Genomic DNA, 24925 nt, shown 5'->3' with positions numbered 1-24925 from the left:
CCGTCGTTGGTATGGCCCACTGCGGTTGATGTGCTACGATGAAGGTATCTGCGATGGTGAACACGGTTCTACGTGGTTCTTCTATCTCCAGGCTACTGGAACTCCGATGTTCGATCCTCCGACGGGCATCGATCTATCATCCAACTTAGGATGACAATCTTAGTAGGATGTTCCCGTAAGTTGATTAAAACACCGTCTTGTAGGATGCCTGACTCAGCAGCTACTAAGCTAGAATTTATTGTAGGAAAATTAATTGCAATACAAGGTAAGTAGTACTCAAATGTGTCTTACATTGTCAGTGTTCTTCTAAATTTCACAGGATCTCAAATCACCGGATTTCAGTTAGATTGTCCGATCAACTGGCCAGATCTACATTTAATATGCAAGGTAAGTAACTTCTAATTATCTTTCTATTTCAGGTTATGCGGACATTGCTGGTAAGTATAGATACCTTATTTTAGCCTCTACGTACAACTTTTCCCCACAACAAGCAACTTAAGATCTGCCAAAACTCGAATTCAACAAAATAGACTGCAGAATAAATTATTGATTATTTGAATATTACGCTAAACTAACAATTTGCCCAAAACTCACTTTATAGAGCAACGATATATCACCGTCAATTCAGTTGTGTTCAATAATGCTGACTAATGTTCGATGTCAATTTCAAACTACTCATACCTACAGAAATTAGCGATCAGGTCTGTGGTATGACATTAGGGATCATTTACACCGACCGTGCGGGAACGGACAGTTGTTTCACCGCTCTTCTGCTACTACGAGGGGTATCGTCGACATCGTGTTTCAGTGTGTTTATAATCACCGAAAAATATCAACAATTTCCAAATACAAATATAATTTTCTTTTATTGTTCGCTGATTTTCTTCATTCACCATTCGTGGTATGTTGCTTTTTAACAAATACTAAGGTTTTAGTAGCTTGAACATGCATGCACATGAGCATGAGCATTGGTGACCGTACACTTCGTAGTTGCTACTCCGTGATTGACCTGAGCTAGCGAAATTGCACAGAGAACTGTGTGGTATATCAAAATGGAGATGACAACACTGCTGGATTCAGAAATTGTACAAGAACCAATAGGCTTGGGGCTTGGGATTTGCCACCATCCTCAATGTACACGTTTCGAGAGTTCAAACTTCATTTGGTCAATAACGGCGTTGGCCACGTCCTAACGGCTACTGCTACTAAAGGTTGTATGTACTACTGGACTCTCCACAGTTGTCATATGGAAAGGACTTTTGTTAGTAGGGAGGGATTGATAGTTGCATAGATCAAGGATTTACTTTGATACGTGACGGTACACAAAAATCTGTCACTTCACATTTTGGAGAAATGGTGAGACCATGAAAATTTTCAATGAAAATTTATGGAATGAAACATAGTTTGCGTCACCTCGCAAATTGGAAAACTGGTGAACTAATATGCTACTTGCCATGAAATCGATATATTGAAACAAACCATTGTGCCGACACTAACAGTGACGGACCGCACAAATTTAGGCAAAATACTGACGCATAAATACGGAACAAATCAGTGTGGCCAGCACCGTAAGGTGGTGGACTGTTCAAAAATACAGGAGAATTTATTTAAAATAAAACAAAATTAATTAAAAAAATTGGCCGACACTAGAAGTGACGAACTGTGCAGTTCTTGATAAGTCAATATATGAAGGATGATTTTAAACTAATAGATACATTTACTGCGTTTTTCAAATAAAAACAAGGAACAAGCTCACCGATCATCAATCATTCACTCGAGCATCCGTCCGCAAAAAAACGATACGATCGTGCGACACTATTTTTCGACACTCGCATGCACAGCAAGAAACAACACAATGCTAAAAAATAAATATCCATACGTCTATTGTTTTAAATTTCACGCGAGATAATAGTGAACGCGATCGATTATGCTGCGATACTCACCCCTTACAGAAGCGAAGCATGCACAGCAAAGAACAACACAATACTTACTAAGGTGTTTTAGTAGCTTGATGACTAAAACTCCACCTGCCAACGATGACATTGACGATGGAGCTCCACGTTGGAGATCCAATTGTGAGGCCACCATGCATGAATTATATACCGCAGGCATCTATTGATGAATACCTGCTGCCGTTGCGTGTTCTCTGCTGATACACATCAGGTTTCACTGGCGTGTAGCAGCACAGATTTCACGTTCGAGTTGAAAATTCGGATTTTGGTGCGTCGACTGATCTGGTTGTTTTTCAATACGTTTCTTAGACTCGCAAAAGCAGCCTTCGCCTTCTTGAACCGTGCACCTATGTCGATCTTGGTGCTGCCATCGACCGCCATCTGGCTACCAAGATATTGGAAGCTTTCAACATTCTCCTCTGACTGCCCAGCTGGAAGGGTTAACCATGTTTACATCCAGTGTCGCGAAGCATCAGCGTACAAGTCACAAAAAAGCTGATAAACACCAAACTTGTATCACCCTGTCTCTGCGGTTTCTGATTCGCTCTCTCTACAGTCGCTAACACCAGAAAAGACAGAATCCCATCATAGTCACCCGGTCACCCTTGTTTTGCTACAATCATCCTGACTTGGATACGGCTCATGTGGCTCTCTCCGTCGCCTCAAGCAGATGCACGCGCAACAGTATGTAAAACTATGCATGTGTATTATCACAAGCACGGTACTACGTCATAAATCCTATTCGTTTTGCATAGCTCAGTTTAAACGCACACATTGAGCGCACCACGCAGTTCGCCCTGGCTACGGCAAACGCTCTCACTTCGCCCGTTATGCATCGTTGCTCAGAGAGATTGATTCTCTAGCAACCCGCCTGAAGCATACTCAGCAACTGCTATCGCTGCAAAGCTGCGAAGGGTGGAACCCACAACATGTTTGTCATTCCAGGCATGACATGCTATCTGGTTCGTATCACCTCGGGAAGGGTGACTCCAGAAAGCGGTTCAAGTGATTGTCTCGTGATGGTGACACTATGGTTCACATAGGATCGTCCGGCACGGAATCCTACTTGCTGCCGTCGGAGAGTTGCGTCAATTTTCTCCTGTATCCGGTTAAGAATCACTTTGCAGAGAACTTTGAGAACGATACACAGTAACATGATGCCCCGCCAATTATCGAAAACAGTCAGGTCACCCTTTTTGGGTACCATTACTAAGACTCCTTGCATCCAGTCGACCGGAAATGTCGCGGTTTCCCATATGTATGTTGCAGAATAATTGATGCAGTAGTTGTGCGGATACTACGGGGTCAGAATTGAGCATCTCTGTTGATATGCGATCGACTCCTAGGGCTCTGTTCGATTTCATGCTACGGATGGCTGTTTCTATCTCCTGCACTGATGGAGATTCGGTGTTGACACGGGTAATGCGTCGAACCCTCGGCGGATCATGCTGAGGTGTTGATGGCGTGGCCGAAACTTGAAAAAGGTTTCCAAAGTGCTCGAACCAACGTTTCAACTGGTCAGCCGAGCCGGTCAGTAACTGTACAGACGTATCTTTCACGGGCATCGTAGTATTCATCTTGGTCCCACTAAGGCGACGTGAGACATCGTAGAGGAGACGGATGTCGCCTGTGTTTGCGGATTTCCCGCCTCCGTCGGCTAGGGAGTCCCCACGCTCTTTTGTCCCGTCTTCATAAGCGTTTCACTTCCTTCTCGAGAGCCGAACAGCGCTGACTGGCTACGGCTTTGGTTCTTCGTGTTTTCGCTCGCTCTATCGCGGCTTTGACGTTCCTTCGCTCCTCTATCTTCCTCTGGTTCTGTGGTTCTGTGATCCACTGCTTTCTTCGGGTGCGTAGCTCACCCAAATTATTCTCATCGGTGGCGATGAAGGCGTTCTTGATGGAATATTCGCAGCTCGGTTCTCTAGCTCCTCGACGAAGGACTTTTTCACCACAGCGTCTTCCAGTCGACGTGTGTTGAACCGACGCCCGATTTTCTCCTCCTGTCGGTGGATCCTGGCAATACGCAGTCGGATCTCGCCGATTACAAGATGATAGTCGGACGCAATGTCGGCGCTACGTTTGTTCCGCACATCAAAAAGTCACCGTCTCCATTTTCGGCCGATGCAGATGTGGTCGATTTGATTTTCCGTGACGCCATCACGGGAAACCCATGTTACTTTGTGCACTGGTCGATGATGAAAGAGCGATCCCCCAATCACCATGTCATTGTTGCCACAAAACTCTGCAAACAGCTCTCCGTTTTCGCTCATTTCTCCAAGACCATGGCGTCCCATGACGTGCTCTGCTTGTAATCCGAGTTGTCAGAACCAACCTTCGCGTTGATGTCGCCCATGAGGATCTTGATATCACCTTTCGGAGTCTTGTCCACGACAGCATTCAGTTGACTGTAAACGTTCTCTTTATCTTGCAATTCGTCAGCATCGGTTGGCGCGTAACATTGGATCATGGTAAGGTTTCGAACCCGTGTTCTGAATCTGGCTATAATTATCCTCTCATTAATAGGTTCCTACTTCATGAGCGCAGCGTGGGCGTGAACGCTGAGCAGGAAACCAACTCCACGGTGGCGAGGAGCATGTTCACCTCGTAGGCCAGAGTATAGCAAAATTTAATCCGACGCCAATCTGTGTTCTCCAAAGTTCGGCCAACGAACTTCGCTTAGTCCTAGAATCTCAAGCTTCATGCGGCATGCCTCATTGGCTATTTGTGCCAGTTTTCCCTGCTGGGCCAGGGTTAAAACATTCCAATTCTTGTCCGTTGTTTCGCGCTAGAACTCGTTGCCGTTGAATCAGTTCGTGATCTTTCATTTTCGGTTTCAGTAACGTTTTTTTTTTGGGTTTCGGAGACAGTAGGTTGTTGGCCTAAGGTCCCCTATCCACCGTGGTGGGGCTGCCATCTTAGATATAGCTTCCGGTGGAGGAGCATTTCATACTCAGCCGATGGATGTAGAACAGACGCTGTTTGAGCCGCATCTCCATGATGGACAGACGCTCGAGACGTACCTCTTCAATCTAGCTGAAGTAAGAAGGACAACAGTGCCCAGGCTGCACTACCAGCTAAGCACACAACTCTTAGCAGGCGGTCTTTGTCATCACTTGACCCGTGGAGGTAGGAACTTGTGAGGACCAGAGCTATGTTGGAAGCTCATCTTTTCGACTCACCGTTTTGCAGTCCAATTTAGAACTGGGAAAAAATGTTTGGTTCGAGTCATTAAATGATGTTTTTAAAATGAGTTCGCAGATTCATTGAAATAATTCAGCTTTTTGTTGTTATGATACTTTTAAACATTAAGAGAAAAGAAATGATCAAATCGAAAGTATTACTATTATTTCAACCCAATGTACACTAGTGTGGGTCATCGGAACCGTTTTCTCAGATCAAAGCTTTTTTGGTTCCGTTTCGGATCCTGAATATCTGTGCAAAATTTGAGCACGATCGGTTGCACCTACACTTTGCGCATTGCAATTGAAATTTGTATGGGATTTTGTATGGGAAAACATACTTTTTTGCATTTTTGTCATAAGTTGAAAAAGTTTGTCTGAAACTTTTTAACCGATACTGTAAAATGATAGCCTAGGATGTTCTGAAAAACTTTGTTGAAGACCGCAAAGCGATCCGATGCTTGTGAAGATAGTTATAACCAACGAACCGCATGCATGTGTTTATGTTTTAACATGTAAAGGAATAACAATAGCAACAAAATCATGCTGTTTCGCCAAGCAATGCCAACGTTATAATTTTTTCATAAGCATCAGATCACTTCGCGGTCTTCGACAAAGTTTTTCAGGACACCCTAGGCTATGTTTTCCGGTTTATGTTTTATGTTTATGTTTTATCGGTTACATGATTTTAGAAAAATTCGAGCTTGTTATGAGAGAAAAGCAAAAAAGTGTGTTTTCCCATGTAAAGTCCCATACAAACTTCAAACGCGATGCGCAAAACGTAGATATAACCGATCGTGCCCAAATTTTGCACACTTATTTGGGTCCTGAAATGGGATCAAAAAAGCTTTGATCTGATGGGATACCATTGAATTTTTCATTTTTCCATATAAACGATGACCCACTCTAATGTACACTGTCCCGTCACCACTCTGGGGTCAGAGGTTCAATAAAACTCAACGACCGTACTGCGCAGCGACGAATTTAAAATTGTAATTACTGGTGTGAGCATCACATAGCCGTAAGGATGGCACTAAAATTTCATTCGAATAGTTTTTCGCTCTATCAGGAGGACTATTGGGGTGCAGTTTTGCAATAATCGGGCATCACCATTGAAAGCAACAGAATTATCCTTTAGGTATACCTACGACGACGACGGTGAAGTGATGATGTTGCTCCGGTGTATTGCAACGCCTTCAGCAGTTTGTGTAACTCGTTACACACTCCAAAGAGTAGCCAGGGCAAACAAGCCAAAGTGGTAAAGTTCGAAGGATTTTACAAATTCCACACAAATTTTCCTTCCGACATAAGCTTTCTGGTCTGGCGATGCGGTGGGTGGTGGTTCAATTCACTTAAAAGTTTCTTTATTGTTATGTACACTTCGTTCGTTTCGGTTAAACTTGGGGAGTCTACCTACAATCACCGATACGGGCTTACCAGCAAACAACCGGGAAGAAAAGAAAGTTTATTGACTCGACGAGGTGACTACGGCCAAGCTTTGTGGTTGTTTCTTGAAACTCCGCAACATGACCCGTAGGCCACACCTCAGCATGCTGGTTCGCCATGTGCTGTGCCTGTGCATGTCCGGGAAAGGTGGGTATCCGAAATAAAAAGGTAACGAACGAAACAACTTCAGTGTGTCAAAGTTTTGCTGATTGGCAGAATTTTGCTGCCGGTGTAACTTCATGGAGAAGATGCAGGAAGTTAAACTGTGCGATTTTCAACCAACGCAAAGCTGAGAACAACTTTGTAGGAAATAAAAACGACTTGATTCGTTTGGTGGCAATGGTCTTTTTACGGTGAATTTGACTTTATATGTGTGATACACTAATGGAATGCGCATAAAATCGACTCCATTTTTACGAAGTTTTAAAATCGAATGAGTTACATTACAAACGACCTAGTATTACACAATGTGAAGGTTGTATCATCGTATTAAAATTAGCAAACAATAAATCAACTCGTTTAAAACATATTGCAATTGTGGCTACATTCCTGCATATCTAGATATAGTCTGTATAGTTGGAACAATTCAAATTTCGAAAAGCAAACTTCGCATTTCAATAATGTAGAAGAAAAAGAAACACTCGAACTATTTTTTCGCCTCTAAGAGAATCTCAAATAATTGCCTAATTGAATATCACATCAATGCTTTCAATCAGTTCGTTCAATAATTCGATAAAACAAAGAAACTTTCAAGAACTTTCTGTTTTCACTCCGTTCAGTCAGACAGAATGCAACTTTCCCATTATTCTCCCCCATCTTTCACGGTCTTCATGCCCGTAGAAGTTTACCGGAAGAGTACCCCATTCATCCCTCGCCCGGCATCACATTGGCACATTTGTCAATTTTGTCCTTCTTTTAGCCAAATGAACGCGAAACTGTAGGTACACAAAGCTATACTAGGGTACAAACTGTTCGCTGAGTTATGTTGATTGCATTTGTTTTCCAGTTTGCAGTTTTTCACCCAGTCTGTGTGACGCGCACGAGCGCGAGGAAATATGACTTCAAACTTTTGGTTGGATTTTTGCTCGTCGTCGGCGCTTTTTTTTTCTTCTTCCATTTGTGCGAAGGTGGGTTGGGTACGGACGGACAAGATGAAGAATATGAATTTTCCCTCAATTTGCCCCGGTGCTGGCAGCTTTTCCACGGAAGCCGGGGAAGCCATTATCTTCGGGTGGGTAGTTTTACATTTGTTTATTGGGAAAGTTTGCCCGTACTCTCGAACTGGTCGTATTTAATTTGCTTCTTGAAATTGAGTTTGAAACGAAGCCGATGAACGATAAATTCAGTCAGACAATGCTGTGTTTCGGTTGAGGTTTCGTAGAAGAAATATTCTATGATTGCTTCTCCCCGAAAATAATGTTCCACAAAAAGCAAAATATTCTCATTAGTTTTCAATAACCGACTTCGTCGAAAATAAAACATTCTTTCTATTAAATCGACAATACACAATCATCACGAAAATAACTCAGCTGCAATTGAAAATGCATTGAAAGGAGAGAAAATACTTTCGCTTCCTTACTATCATTACCAAGTTATTTCATCGAAACCATCGTGCACAACTGGTCCCATCATCAAGCCCCCTGATGGAAGCAATTTTAGTTTTCTAGTAACATCGAATGTGCACTGTGCAGTATACGCTGCTGGTTCTGTAAATGGAAGAAGATGTCGATTATGGAGCACATCTAAAGTGCTGATTCGAATTTATTTTGGAGAAAGAAAAAATACTGGTGTGGTCTTGGGAAGGGTACTATGCACAGATCGAGGGAATCATTTATAGCTTTTCACTGTTGTGAAATAATTTACTTCAGAATCAAAAAAGGTACTCCCTAGAAAATTATGCTAGTATGCAGTGCAGTTATGGTAAAATCAAAGCTAGGAACTCAAGTTCCGAATTTCAGCACCTTTTATACTGCTACGCCCCCATGAAAATGCTTTAATAATGCACATTCGGCATATTATTTGGATGACTTTTTCTAGTCTTGATGATGGATCTTTAGTTAAAGAATAATAAAACATCCAATGAATCTCAATTTTATCCACGAATAAATCCGTCGGAAATTCCTTCAGAGGTTCTTGAAGGAGTTATCATTCTTTTTCCGAAATTGTCGCTGTAAGTAGATTCTTACAGGAATTGCTGGAATGATTTCAGCAAGAATTCTTCCAACAATTCCGCTAGGTACCAATTTTAAATGTATTTCTGTCCATGAATTTCTTCGAGGCTGTCTCCAGGAATTCCAGGGTTTCAGGGTTGTTTTTTGGGAACTCGATAAGGGCTTACCTTGAGATTTCCAGGAGTTTCCCAAGAAATTAGTAATAAGATTCTTTTAGGAGCTAGTACACGATTTTCTTCTGGTCTACTTAAAGGTATTCAAAAATTTTGCTTTGAAAATTCAGACTTGTATTCCTTCACATATTACTTCAAACAATTTTGAAGAAATTTCTACGATTTTTTTTTATCTTTATTATCGAATGAGTGTAATCAGTTTCGTAACTTTTAATTTCGCTCTATGTTGCTTATCCTTTGACAGATACCGTCAAATGGGGTAACTTGCAACACTTTTCGCTTTTGAAGCAATATCATTGGAAATCTAAACATTTGAAACATACTGTAAAGCATCGTGAACACTAATTACCACGAGTAGAATACTATGCAGCACTTGATTTACCAAAATACGTTGACACCTAATCAAAAGATGTGAAATACATGCTTGTTGCAAGTTACACCATCTGTGGGGTAACTTGCAACATATGACATGAACCTAAGTTAGCTACCATTAAACTGCACTAATATTCAAGTACTTATTCATATTATGAGTTTTTGATGTAAAGCACGGAAAATGCATCGAAAAGATGTACACTAATCAACTAAAATATGATTTTTCATGAAAGGGTTGGTAGCTATTACAAGTGAGAGTATATTGTTTTACAACAGGTCTCACGTCCCTCAAATATAAAATTTGGATGGAACTCGTGACTCAGTACTAGTTAAAAATGTCAACAATGTCGTTTCTTGAAAAGGTAGAGTGAGTTATCTTAAGGCAGTTTGCAGTGGTGTTTGGCTACTTCAGCTAGAATAACATGATTTAACACTTAAACTACTGAGGGGGTGAAAACTCCCGCGAACTACCAAGGGTCCAAAAACAGTCGGAAGTCCAACTTTTACAAGGCATTTCTCGGCCGTTTTTCAACCGATTTTAAAACTTTTTTTTGCGATGGAACCGGACAGGTTTCAAGAACAGCGTCCATTTTAAAGATTTTAAAATAGATGCGTCTACCCAAAGTTATTAAGCAAAAGGCACTTCCTACTTTTTTTGAGAACGCCTTTTTTTGCATACCCTAAATCATGCGTACAGCCGGAGTGAACATGTATATGCAAAATAAGTGGTTTTTCAGTACACTAATATTTCATTTTACTGAAAAAACTGCTAAAATACCATATTTTTCACATAAAATAAGCAATAAATCAAAAATCAAAGTGATGACATATAGTTTTTTTGGTCTTAAATTGTTCGAAGAATTGTACTGGACATTTCTGATTAAAAATAAAAATGTTTTAATTACACTCTTATTATGTTTTACCCGAAGAACTATGAAAATTGCATATTTTTTACAAAGAGTAGTCAACAAAACTAAAACTAAAACGATTACTTGTAGTTTTTTAGTCTTGAATTGTTCTTAGTAGTTTGGGAGACATACTTGAAGAATAATAGTGATGTTTTCATTACACTCATATTTTGATTTACTCGAAAACCATCGAAAATACCACATTTCTCACACAAAGTGGCTAACAAATAAAAATGGCTTACAATGCATTGCAGTTTTTTGCCTTGAAATTATCCGTGAAAGAGTTCAGGACATATTTGATGAACAATAGTGACGTTTTTATAACACTCTTAATTTATTTTACTCAAAAAGTTACAAAAATACCATAATTTTCATACAAAATAGTCAATAAACCAAAATTTAAAGCCATAACAAGTAGTTTTTTGGCCTTAAATTTCCAATAGAATGTACTGGTGATGATTTTGATAAGATTTGAAGTTAACATTACACTAATATTTTGTTTTATCAAAAAATGTACAAAAAACTTCACATTTTACACAAAAAAGTCAATAAGCCAAGTTTTAAATCAATGACATGTAGTTTTAATACGTTGAATTTATCGTGGTAATTGAGTGGGTTTATTTGAACAGTGATGTTATATTACACTCATAATTTATTTCGCTCGAAATACTAGAAAAATACCACATTTTTCACACAAAGTAGTCAACAAATAAAAATTGAATTCAATGCATGTGTTTTTTTTTGCTTTTAAATTATTCGTGAAAGAATACTGAACGTATTTGATAAACAATAGTGAAGTTTTCATGACACTCTTAATATATTTTACAAAAAATTAAAGCAATAACATATAGTTGATTGGCTTTTAATTTTCCGTTAGAATGTACCAGGCATGCATTTGATAACATTTTGATGTTAATATTACTCTCACATTTTGTTCAACTAAAAAAAAATCACGAATGTGCCCAAAAAATGTTCACACAAAATAGCCAATAATCCAAAATTCAAAGCGAAAACATGCAGAATTGTATTCTTGATTTTTTTTGTACCAGTTCTAGGTTATTTGGAAAAAAATACAAAGCAAACCAGAAATCCTCGGGGAATTTTATTTAACAGGGAAATCTTTTCGAAAAGTTCGAAAGGGTTCGAAAAGTCGGTACAAGAGGAAAATCTTTTTTGAATTTGTTTTAATTTGTGAATTTTAACAATGCTAACTCTGCGCTGTTAAGAGATTTGCTTTCTTCTCATCCGTTACCAAAGCACAGATATTTGGGGCTAATCACTGACTATATTTCAAGATTGACGTAGTTTCTCTCAGGCCTAGGGGTCACGGGTGTTACTGGAAGGTCCAAAGAATATGATTGGCAAAGTTTAGGCACAATTAAGAATATACAAAAATAAGCTCACCTAATTATACGAGTTCCAGTACTCTTGAGACGAAATTGTCGACATATATCTGCGTCTCCTGAACATGAAGAGGAATTCCACGGAGTCATGTCAGTCGATCCTGAGCGACCATTTCAAAAATATCTGAAACTTTGCACAGTTTTTCAATTTCATCTAAATCGCCATTTTTCGATATTAAACCTTCATATTCACTCACGACTAACTTTTCAAAAGGGTGTATGCGAAAATAGTTCAAAAATATTCTAAAAGCTGTACAGCAAAAACGGATTGTTCGATTGTTATGAATTTTTCAGCAAAGTTAGATAACTAAATGATGATTCCTTAGAAAATATACACTGTAAAAAATTTATTTTTTTACTTTAAAAAAATATGATCTTTGTCACAAAAACTCAAATATCTCAAAACCCTATCTTTTTACCAACGTCAATTTTTTAGGGGAAATGGCCCATTATATCAGCTATCTACCATAAAATTTTGGTGATGGTAAACTGATAAACAAAAAAGTTATGACATTTCAAACATTTCACAATTTTTACATTTAGTAACAAAAAAAAATTTTTTCCTGTGTAAATTATTTCGAGAATTATATTTTGATGTTGATTTTATTGTAAAGGCTACCGCCTGAATTAAACAAATTGTTTTCATGATATTTTTGTTTGATTATTCATAATTGCTGTAGTATCTATTTGAAACTTAGACGCGATCCAGTGTTGTGATCAAAAACATTGAGAGTGTCATACTTTTTATTGTACGTGACTGGTGAAAAAATCCCTTGATAGTGTTGAAAAGCTGTTGATTATAAGAAAAATGAAATTAAACTTATTTTTAAGAGAAAAGCTGTATAATAAAAGTTTTATATACGCGTATACGTCTAGTTTATCTAAAAAAAAAAATTACCTCTTAAAGAACAGACTTTATGATCGGAAGAATGTGAGTAACTTCAACAACAACAAATGCATGAGAGGTACATACCATAGACAAACAGACGAAACGCCTAGAACAATTTTCGTGAAAATCCATCGCCCAGTTCACACTAACACCACCTGGTGGAAATGTTTCACGAAACACTGCGTTGTGCAATATCGTCATCAGAAGGCGCTGGTGTGAAACGTCAAACGCACGATGGGCGCTCTTCTGGTTATGAAAGCCACAACCAAGATTCAAAATGATCGTTAAAGGCGTGGTCAATGAAAATTTCGTCAGTGTTACGTTTGTGTGTCTGTATACATACCATGACAATGCTCACGAAAAAGCAAAGAAATACTTCGCTATGGATATTAAATTAATTATTAGTAATTTTTTTCTTCAGTCAAGCAAACAACACCAAACTAGTCAGTTAAAACTAATAAGTGATTTTGTTTATTATAATCTAACGAACAACATGAACAGTCGCTTTCTCAAAGGTCTTCAACTCAACGCTCTCTTGTAGACCGTTTGATGAAAAAAAAATGTTCCATAGAGTTACGAAATCTCACCGAAAGCACCATAGATAAACTGAAAGAGACTCGTTATGCCCAAATGCCCACATTGAATACAAATTTACTTGCACGTCCTGCCGTCTAGACTTTGACAAACGAGCCATCTGTATATCATCGGTAAAGCAGGGCGCAGGAAGTTCTAAAACGACAACAACTGAGAAATTGCCAGAAGTGCTAAGTGCAGAGAGTCATGCCACCGCACCATCAGCGACATCTGTTTAAACAATTTAATCACGCCCCTTTTCAAAAATGTTTTGGAATATTCTTCAACATCTATACCCATTTCAATATTTTTAACGTTGCAAAACACGCTCTCAACATTCATCTTGAAGAAGAGGGAAAACACTTGTCCTCAAATGTAACAGCAAATTAATGAATAAGGTACACCGGGGCAAGTTGAAACGGGTGGGGCAAGATGAAACAGCGGGTTAACATGATGTTTTCTAATGATAATAAATAGTTTGATCGCCGTAACGCATAGTTTTTGATTCAAACAATCTTTTAACGAAAGATAAATTACAAAATTGTATTGAAATCTGTTTCAAAACTTCGTGTTTCATCTTGCCCCACCCATTTCAACTTGCTCCGGTGTACCTTAAACGACTAATGCGCGGAGGGCGTGATAAAATCGGAACATTACTGTACATATAATATACATAATACATAATAAAAACAGCTTGTTTTACTCACGCACGACCATTAACAATAAAATCAGCATCAAACTGCGATTTCCGGCCGAAATAATTTACACTTAAAAAAAATATTACTAAATGTGATAATTGTGAAATGTTTTAATTGTCATAACTTTTTTGTTTATTAGTTCATCATCACCAAATTTTTATGGTAGATTGTTAATACAATGGACCGTTTTCCCTAAAAAATTACGTTGGTAAAAAGATAGGGTTTTGAGATATTTGAGTTTTTGTGACAAAAATGATATTTTTTAAGATTAAAAAAGATTTTTTTTTCACAGTGTATATTTTCTTAGGAATCACCATTTAGTTATCTAACTTTGCTTAACAATAAAATCAGCATCAAACTGCGATTTCTGACCGAAATAATTTACACAGAAAAAAATATTTACCAAATGTGAAAATTGTGAAATGTTTGAAATGTTATAACTTTTTTGTTTATTAGTTTACCATCACCAAATTTTTATGGTAGATTGCTAATATAATGGACCGTCTTCGCTAAAAAAATTACGTTGGTAAAAAGATAGGGTTTTGAGATATTTGAGTTTTTGTGGCAAAAATGATATTTTTTAATGTTAAAAAAGATTTTTTTTCACAGTGTATATTTTCTTAGGAATCACCATTTAGTTATCTAACTTTGCTGAAAAATTCATAGCAATCGAACGAACCATTTTGGCTGTGCAGATTTTTGAATATTTTTGAACCATTTTCACATACACCCTTTTGAAAAGTTAGTCGTGATTCAAAATTAAAATTTGATATCGAAAAATGGCGATTTAGATGGAACTGAAAAACTGTGCAAAGTTTCAGTTCAATAGAAAATCATGAATTAAAAAATTTGCTTAATTTTGATGCTGTTGCTTGGAATCGCTCTGAAGTAGCAATCACCAAAAAATACACGAAAATCCCGTACAAATGAAAAAAAAGTTACGAACTTTACTGGTATGAATAAAGGGCCCATATAGCCGAGGCGGTAAACGCACGACCATGCTGAGGGTGACGGGTTCGATTCCCGGTCGGTCCAGGATCTTTTCGTAAAGGAAATTTCCTTGACTTCCTTGGGCATAGAGTATCTTCGTGCCTGCCACACGATATACGAATGCAAAATGGTCATTGGCAGAGGAAGCTCTCAGTTAATAACTGTGGAAGTGCTCATAGAACACTAAGCTGAGAAGCAGGCTTTGTCCCAGTGAGGACGTTACGCCAAGAAGAGGAGAGGAGGAGGGTATGAATAAAACAAGTTTTCCAAAGTTAAGGTTAGGTTATGTGTCTTTAGTTGAGAGATTTTCAGCTCGAGGGCGTCCCATCTGTTACTTTTCAAAAGTTTGTCTATTGTTTATTTCTTTTGAATATGAGCGAGTATTCTGTTGTTCTTTGCTGAGTATTGTGTTGGTCTTGACAGAGAAGAACATTAATCAAGACAATTAGATGATCGGCATTGAACCACAAAAACCCCACAACAATTGGTGAGATCTTCCCAATATTATTTATTTATAAATAATTCTACTTCAGTATATTTATTTTTTAACTGCATATAAGTTGAAAATTCGCTATTTTCAACATCCTTTCATCTATTGGAAGATGCTTCAGTTCTGGGCTCTTTCTAAGTTGATGAAGGGATTTATAAATGCTTGCAAGGACTTGGCCAGGTGTGTGGAGCTGAGTGAATCTATGACATTGTAGATAGTAGCGACATCAGCAATGTCAATGGAAATATTCAACTTTGCAACTCCATCCAAGATTTGTGCAAGTATTCATGCTATGCTATGCTATGCTATGTTTATTTCTTTCGAATATGAGCATCTACTACTACTTCTTTGTAGTAGGAAGTGTCAAACAAATATTTTCCCGAAATGCTGAAGGTTCTTACTGGAAGCGTGTCGTTCCGTGAAGAAGTTGAAGATTCTTCTGGAAGATTATTCGAAAAACAAGTTAAATGAAGAAAGAATCTGTTCAACCGTGGTAGAGGAATAAGAAGAGGGCTCCTATATCTAGCACTCTCTGTTGCAAATTCCATGTGTGTACAAGGATGGTTCCAGAATGCAAAATATGTTTTTTTCCGTTTTTAACTGTTTCGTTAAGTGTGAGTATGACGACAATATCACTATTATTTATAAAAATATATTAAGTGCATTCTTACGAACATTTCAAGACCAAAAAACTATATACTATCGCATTAAATTTTGATTTCTATTTCTATAGATATATGGTATTTCTATATTTTTTTAGTGACATATAATACGAGTAGCATTGAAAGATCACTGTTGTTTATCAAACAAGTCTCTTACTTCAATACGAATAATTTCGTGACATTGATTGCCTTCAATTTTTATTTGTTGACAACTTTGTGTGAAAAATGCTATATTTTCCTAGTATTTCGAGTGAAATAAATTATGAGTGTTGTAAAACATCACTAATATTGTTCAAATAAACCCACTAAACTACCACGATAAATTCAAAGTATTAAAACTACATGTCATTGATTTAAAGTTTGGCTTATTGGCTTTTTTGTGTAAAAATGTGACATTTTCGTACATTTTTTGATAAAACAAAATATTAGTGAGATGTTAACTTTAAAAATTTATGAAAATCATGTCCAGTACCGTAAACCGGGGTCAAATTGATCTTAGGGTCGAAATTGATCACACGTTTCTCGGTTAGGTTTAGCATATTATAAGTAATTTCCTTTCAACTATCGTGCAGTTGGGAACCGATACTAAACGATATTTGCTTGGAAACTATTTGAAGTATGTTTTATCTAACGGAAAATCGTCTGATCAATTTCGACCCGGAGATCAATTTGACCCCGGTTTACAGTACATTCTATTGGAAATTTAAGGCCAAAAAACTAAATGTTATGGCTTTAAATTTTGGTTTATTGACTATTTTGTATGAAAATTATGGTATTTTTGTAACTTTTTGAGTAAAATAAATTAAGAGTGTTATAAAACGTCACTATTGTTCATCAAATATGTCCTGAACTCTTTCACGGATAATTTCAAGGCAAAAAACTGCAATGCATTGCAAGCCATTTTTATTTGTTAACCACTTTGTGTGAGAAATGTGGTATTTTCGATGGTTTTTGAGTAAATCAAAATATGAGTGTAATGAAAACATCACTATTATTCTTCAAGTATGTCTCCTAAACTACCAAGAACAATTCAAGACTAAAAAACTACAAGCTATCGTTTTAGTTTTAGTTTTGTTGACTACTTTGTGTAAAAAATATGGAATTTTCATAGTTCTTCGGGTAAAACAAAATGAGAGTGTAATTAAAACATTTTTATTTTTAATCAGAAATGTCCAGTACAATTCTACGAACAGTTTAAGACCAAAAAAAACTATATGTCATCGCTTTGATTTTTGATCTATTGCTTATTTTATGCGAAAAATATGGTATTTTAGCAGTTTTTTCAGTAATTTAAAATATCAGTGTACTGAAAAATCACTTATTTTGCATAAACATGTTCACTCCGGCTGTACGCATGATTTAGGGTCGAAAAAATCATATGTCATCGCTTTAAATTTTATTTTATTGATCAAAGTGTGCAAGAAAAGGCATTCTCAAAAAAAGTAGGAAGTGCCTTTTGCTTAATAACTTTGGGTAGACGCATCTATTTTAAAATCTTTAAGATGGACGCTGTTCTAGAAACCTGTCCGGTTCCATCGCAAAAAAAAGTTTTAAAAAAATGTCTTGTCAAAGTTGGACTTCCGACTTTTTTTGGACCCTTGGTAGTTTAGGAGTTAAACACCTATTTAACTTAATAAACATTAAAGCCGTTAATTTGGGCCATCAACTGAAATGATTTACTCCCTCCAGGTTCAGAATTTATGTTGGTGATTGTCTTCAAACATTCTTAAATTAAGTTAAACTTTCAACAAAGTGAAAAAAGGAATAGAATATCAAAATATGGTAGACCTTAACAATGTTTGAAGGTCACGTGCAAAAAAAAAGGAAAAATTGTGCCGACATTAGAAAACGAGCGCGTTACGTAATGAATGAATGATCATTTTCGATTATTTTTATCAGAAATATCGTGAAATGAAAATAAATATTAGAGAGTTTTGTCAATTTCAACTGTTGCAAGTTACCCCATAGTGGTTGTTGAATATTAAAATGAATTTTTACATTACTTAGTCGATAAGTTTATCAAATTTTTATCGTTTTGCTTAGCTTACTAATCGATACCCTAACTACGAGTAAAGTCATCAGACTCATCGCACTTACCATAGGAGAGAGGTAAAGCACGATCTTCGTACTTGTTTTTACAGCATAAAATGAGCAAACCGTTTTAACAGTGTAGCTAATCAATAAACAAAGAAACAAAACTGATTTCTGGACTAAACCAATCTTCGGTATACATAATCTCGATAACGGAAATAGTAAATCATATTAGCTTTCATTATTATGAGAAAACAGTTTACATTTCATGTATGTCATTGTGTTGCAAGTAACCCCGTTCGACGGTACACGTATTTCGACTACCACTTGTAATCTTCCTCAGTGTCAGAGGGTTCGAAAAGTCGGTACAAGATTTATTATCGAGATTTTCAGCCCGAGGCTGGTTCGTCTCCGAATGGTTTTTTTTATGGATTCCTGCAGGAATTGTGCACTGAATTTCTTCATGGGTTTCTCAAGAAATTACTGAAATGATTCTTATAGCAACCTGAGACGAGACTCGCGAAGACGGTCTTCTTTTTCTTCACTTTGTTATTTTTTTCTTCTTCCTATCTGTGTTGACATTATGTTTTGGGCTGGTGGTTCAAACACGTACGTGTCCGCATCACCTCACATGGAGTGTGACTGAATCCCATTCACGCACAAAATCATGTTGAGGTGAAGTTTTGCATCACCAACAATCGCCAAGCAAAGAAATCATTGGAATATTTTGTTTTCAATTTATTTTTGACAGTACAGGAGAAGAAAATGCTGCTCGGAGTGAATTTTGGCCTCGGAATTTATCTCGGATACCAATACTTTCCTCGTTTTAGGTAACGTAATCAAACGGGCTACAACTGACAGCTCAGTTGGGCTGCACTCGACGTTGCTTTTTTTCCTCTTCGCGAGTCTCGTCTCAGATAGCGACTAGCCTACGGGCTTCTCCAAATATGCATTTAGAGATTCCTTCAAAAAATAGCATTCTAGCGGAAATCTCTTGACAGTTTCATGGAGACATTCTCCCAGAGATTTAGGCAGAAATTCTTCTAGAGTTTTCTGCAGAAATTACGGAGATTCCTTCAGTGATTCTTGCACGAGTTCATATACTGCCCATGTTCACATAGTCGACGTAACCACCATTGCCAATGTCAGCATACAAAAGCTAATATATAACGCATGTGCATATTTCTGACCAGTTTTATTAAGTAGAGTGCAAGATTCAACCGTCACATAGATGTAAACGAGGAGAAAATCTTGAATTTAATCTTTATTCATTGTCAAAATTGCAAATGTGTGTTGAAAACTACAGTGGCGCTTACATCGACTATGCGTATTTGGGCAGTATAGGAGTTCTTTTGGAGAATCCGATTTTTTCTTCTAAAATTCTCAAGAAGTTCCTCCAGAATTCCTCGAGGGATTGCTTTTTAAATTCCTGTTAGGGATTATTCATACCTTTCTTCAGGAATTCTTTAAGAAATTGTTCCGCCGATCCATTATGAATATCCCATAAGATTTTATCAGATATACAGGGTGTTAGGTTCCTCAGTGCAAACTTTTTAAAGGGTGATAGAGGACCATTAATGGTGAAAAAAATTGTTCTACGCATATGGTCAAATCTCAACCGTTACGTAGTTATTGAACTTCCCATGTTTTTAACTCTTATTGCCCTAACTGGCTATAACTTGAAAATGGTCAAACTTATCGAAGTTTTTTGACCCTTATTCGAAAGATTATTGAATTTTCTATCAAATGGCATCTTTGAATCGATTGGTTTAGTTGAATAACTAAGTTTTCTAGAGCAAAATAGCTAAAAATTGTGTATTTTTATTGGTTTTTGTGAATTATCTTTGAAACATGCGTAATAAATTAAAATTCTTACTTTGGCAAAGTTGTGGCCGCTTTTACGCTCTACAGTTCGTTCTTTGACACCAAACTTCAAGCTCTTTTCGTTTTCTTGCAATTTTGATTTAACTGTGTGGCACAATGCGCAAAAAAGTGCTTTTCATGACAGTTGCAAATTTATGATCTGAAATGCGATGTTAAAATCGAAATTGCAACAAAACGATAAGAGATAAAAGTTTGATGTCAAAGAACGAATTGTAAAGTGGAACAGGGGCCACAACTTTGCCAAAGAAAGAATTTTAATTTATTACGCATGTTTCAAAGATAATTGACAAAAAACAATAAAAATACAAATTTTTGAGCTATTTTGCTCTAGAAAACTTAGTTGTGCAACTAAACCAATCGATTCAAAGATGCCATTTGATAGAAAATTCAATAATCTTTCGAATAAGGGTAAAAAAAACTTCGATAAGTTTGACCATTTTCAAGTTATAGCCAGTTAAGGCAATAAGAGTCAAAAACATGGGAAGTTCAATAACTACGTAACGGTTAAGATTTGACCATATGCGTAGAACATTTTTTTTCTCCAGTTATGGTCCTCTAACACCCTTTAAAAAGTTTGCACTCAGGAACCTAACACCCTGTATTTCCTTGGCATTTTTCCAGAAATTTCGAAAATTATTTTTTTGTATAGATACCTGCAGAAGGTTCGCCTGTTCTTCCTGGTATTCATGCAGAGACTCCTTAAAACATCTATCCTTACTTCATTCAAATGCCTCCGGCATTTTTGTTTCATATTTTCTGAAAGGTTGTCACCTCTCTGCAGAGGGCGCATGAGACATGGAGACAAAATAATGGTATACTAGAAGGGTGACAATGAGTATCGGTCCCCCGACCCGCATACTCGACCCGTAATAGAAACCAGGTTCGACAAAAGCGGAACCAGACTGTTCATTTATACGAGCCATCTCCAAACCAAAAGAATAGTTCCAATTTTACAAATAAAATGTAGTGATCAATGATAGTTTACTTACGTTTATTGGTGTACTTATTCCTATGATGTTAATCCTAAGGTTCTGTTGTGTGTGTGTTGGGGGTGTGGAGGAGTATCCCGCGGCGGCTGCATATCAAAGGATCCTGTTCGGACAGATGGGGAAAAGACCACCGGCACACTGCCGGCAACTCCGCTGCTTCGCACGCCCTTGGCGTACCTACACCACGACACCACCACTCCAAACATGACTTCGTCAGCCATCGTAATCTGCTGGATCACAGAAAGGCCTAAAGTAGGCATTGAATTGTAATATTAGTTTCACAACGGAAGAAATCTTCGGGAGGATATCTGGATCTTCCATGTTCACTAGAATCTTACCGATCTCAAAGAATTATAAGGCTCACTCCCAACTAGCCATCAGGCGCAATATCAGAGCCATCACAAATTACAACGCTCTATAGAAACAATCGAAACAAAATTAACCACACAGATCACAATAGATGTTCACTTGCACTTACGTCGGTCAGACTGCCTAACACGACTCGACTCACTACTGTTGGTTTTTTTTTCAGAAAGCACAAAACTACACGGTCTGATTGACTTTAAACCGACAACTGATGGCTTTCTACAGGCATAATAGTAGTTTTGTCAATTTCGATCGTGCAATTTCGGCGTGAGTTACTATCAAATAGAACTCATTTGAAAACGGTCTTCGTGGTACACGAGAGATGGATGTTAATCTCATATTAGAGAATGAGTGTGGTGAAGAAAGGGTTTCTGATACTAAAGCTTGATTTTATGGGGTCGTTTTGGGTGTGGAAAAAGTACATGTTCGGTGGTGTCAGGTGGATGTTTTTACAAAATATAAGCAGCTTGCACCCAGCGGGGCATACTTCTGAGGCATGCGGCGCGATTGATCGACAATTAACAACGATCAATCCGAAGTAAATGTTCTGTTGTTACATGTTGTATTAGTGTGATGATTTGACAACGATAGCATTAACCAAAACTTTTATGTTGATTGGTGAGGCTGAGAGCACCATATAGCTCATTATGCGCGGGCAATGATTACTTATCACAGCTGAGCTAGAAGATCAGGTTACAAGGTTTCTGTTTGAGCTCGGCCGTAAGCCTAACGATTTATAAACGGAACCATCGACTGGGAGAACTGGTACTGGGACCAATTCCGGGAATTGAGAAACAGGAATAAATCATACTTATGCTGCTAGTCAACTAAACGTTTATTCTAATGGTGTCTTTAAACTGTTTGGATGGCTTCGGCAGATAACTTTTGAAAGAAGAAAACGACATCTCTATTTTTTGATATTTTATGTATAAATGTCTCAGCTTTCAATTGATGCAAACAATTGAAAATCGGTGGTTGCCATCATGGAGAAACAAATGTTTTGGTATAAAAGTCCAAGATGGCAGCTCTAGCTTTCCTCGTTTCAACAACAATTCGTTTTGAGGTGGGGTTTTGGAAAAACTTTCGAGTTATAACGGTTCAAATGAGTCACCATTTGACCAAAATCGAGGGGTCTGCAAAAAATGTTGTGGCTCTAACAAACGGGGGGTCCATCAATTTGGGTAACCAAATGCATTTTCCATACTTTTTTAGCGAGGAATTTCAGAAAATCGGCTCCTCAAACATTTTTGAAGACCATGTGTAAATAGTGGGCCGGTCTCAGCGAGAATTAGCCATTGTATAGTTTTAGAGCCTAAAATTCTATTAAACAGCAGCTATCTTGAATTTTGAGCCGCCATCTTGAATATTATACCGCCATTTTGGATTTTGGGCCGATATTGTGGAATTTATGGTCTCCAGTGTTGATTTTCGCGCAAAACTCGTCGACCATGCAAGGTTACAAAAATCTCCGCAGTTTGATGTGTCGCATGATGGGGCTTGGAACAGTTTCTGAATCGCAGTTTGATGTGCCGATGCTGGTCTGGATCACTAAAATGGCCATAACTCCCAAGTAACACACTTGTCACAGAAAAGTCACGGCGACGCAGGTTTTTGTTGTGCAGAAGTCACTGTGACTCACTTCTAGCAAGCAAGTGTTTATTTGTTAGAAGTAAGTCACAGTGACTTCTGCACAACAAAAACCTGCGTCGCCATGACTCTTCTGTGACAAGCGTGTTAATTGGGCTCCGGAACGCCTTGACCGATCCGGACCATTTTAATTGCAAACAATGTGGTGAAATTCCGGTTCCGAAAAATCAGCCAATGGGAAGTTCCTTAACCTTCCGTAACTCGCGCGGTTGGCTACCTGCGTCAGCACCATGATAATGCTGAGTACAGAAAGCGAGATTTTTTCAACGTGTTGTACAAAATACAACAGCACGATCGCTCGAGGGTGAAAAGTGAGTGATTTTTTTGTACATGGACATACACACACACATACAGACATCACCTCAATTCGTCGATTGAGTTGATTGGTATATGTGACTTAACCTCTCAAACCTAAGTAAAAAGAAAATCGTGTTAAGCACTGTTCCTTTGAATTCCACTAAGAATTTGCATCTTTTGACAGATACGAATTTCGACCTCAACTGTAAGGTCGTGTTTAGGGTCTTGTACTTGACTCGACTGTAGAGATCCATCGCATTCTACACGTTTTATACATCTTGGGTAAACATAATAGGTAACTTAATCTAGGTAGTTTTTACCTTAGTGAGGATCTGTTTGTATATCTCTAGACTGTAGAGCGAACGTGGTTGGATGGGTAGAACACGTGACTATCACGCCGAGGACCTGGGATCGAATCCCACTCCCGACAAACTCACAAAATGTGAGTTCTGCCTTCGGAAGAAGAATAATGCGTGGGTCCCGAGATGAACTAGCCTAGGGCTAATAATCTCGTTAATAAAGATAAAAAAAATATATCTCTAGGCTCTCAGCAACGTCCACTTTTCAAGGTGAAGTTACATTTCGCAAAATCTGAATATCCTCTGTAGTTACAGGGTGCCCCTTCTCAAAGACATTTTCAGCAACTTTCGACCTGAAATCGTATTCCAAAACCTCTACTCACTGTCTTCTGCACCTTTCCCACCTCCACCATATGTTCCCTGAATCTAACCTCCAAAGACCGTTTTGTTTGACCAACGTAGACCTTATCACAATGGGAGCAACTTATTTTGTAAACGCCAGCCTTGTGAAGGGTGTAAACCGGATCCTTTGTAAAGCCTAATGAAGTCTTCAACTGATTGCTTCTGCTAGAAAATACTAAATTGATCCCGAAATTTCTGAGCCTAGAACGCAAATTATTAGTGATGTGTTGATCGAAGGGGACTGATACTCGCTTCAACGATTCTGAAATAGGGGTATGATTTGTTAGGGATCCTCGATATCGCAACCTCTCCTTTTTGTCGATGATGTCCTGAATTGTCCTCTCCTTGTATCCCTTCATTTTCGCTGTTTCGAATATGTGAGTGAGTTCCTTATTCTTCCCGTCCTCGCTTAGAGGTACACGCAAAACAAGAAAAGCTACTAAAATTGAGATATGCCTTTTCTACCAATTTATGTATAAAAACGTACAGAAAATGTGATAAATCATAATCCATTCGTTGTATTAAGATACGCTACACGGTTCCATAGCTTCCATACCACTACACACAAACAGCTCCATTCAAACCCGAGAAGTTGAACCGGGTTGCGTCTTAAAATAACTTTCGCTTCGCTGCTGAGCTTCGCGTCCTAGGGGCTGTCCATAAACCACGTGGTAATGAGAGGGGGGGGGGGGGTTCGGGCAATGACCATTTTGTATGGACAAATAATTTTTTTTGTATGGACTAATGACCACGCGGGGGGGGGGGGGGCGGTTGAAAAGTCCCAAAAAAAAATGACCACGTGGTTTATGGACAGCCCCCTATTGTCTACTAGGAATTTTCCACTTCCAAACAGCAAACTGCTGGATGCGGGCTTTTCAGTGCACAATGGGTCTAGAGTCGTATTTACGAAGACAAAAATGTTTCTGCCAAGTTCTGTAATTTCTTTTATTTTCATTATTGTGAAATGAGTACGGTCAATCAAGCGTGGCTTATCCAAAAATCTGCTGATTAATAATTCTCTATACAATATCAAAATGTTTTACAAAGTTGTAGCAAATTTACAAAAATAAAACATTCGAATCATTAGAATTTTTCGAAAAGTTT

At 37.9% G+C, this 24925-nt stretch overlaps 1 long non-coding RNA gene across 1 annotated transcript in view; it reads right to left on the bottom strand.

The window, feature by feature from the left end:
* The window catches only part of LOC134291889 (uncharacterized), an 88000-nt gene extending 63564 nt beyond the window's left edge, over positions 1-24436 (bottom strand). The window contains exon 1 of the long non-coding RNA XR_009999331.1: positions 24309-24436. This is a non-coding gene — a long non-coding RNA (uncharacterized LOC134291889). The remainder of the gene's footprint in view (positions 1-24308) is intronic.
* Positions 24437-24925: the final 489 nt, after the last annotated feature.

This window comes from Aedes albopictus, chromosome 3 (assembly GCF_035046485.1).
Source record: "Aedes albopictus strain Foshan chromosome 3, AalbF5, whole genome shotgun sequence".
Lineage (NCBI taxonomy): Eukaryota > Metazoa > Arthropoda > Insecta > Diptera > Culicidae > Aedes > Aedes albopictus.
Note: the sequence above shows the minus strand (reverse complement) of the source record. Positions and strands in the feature narration are given on the sequence as shown.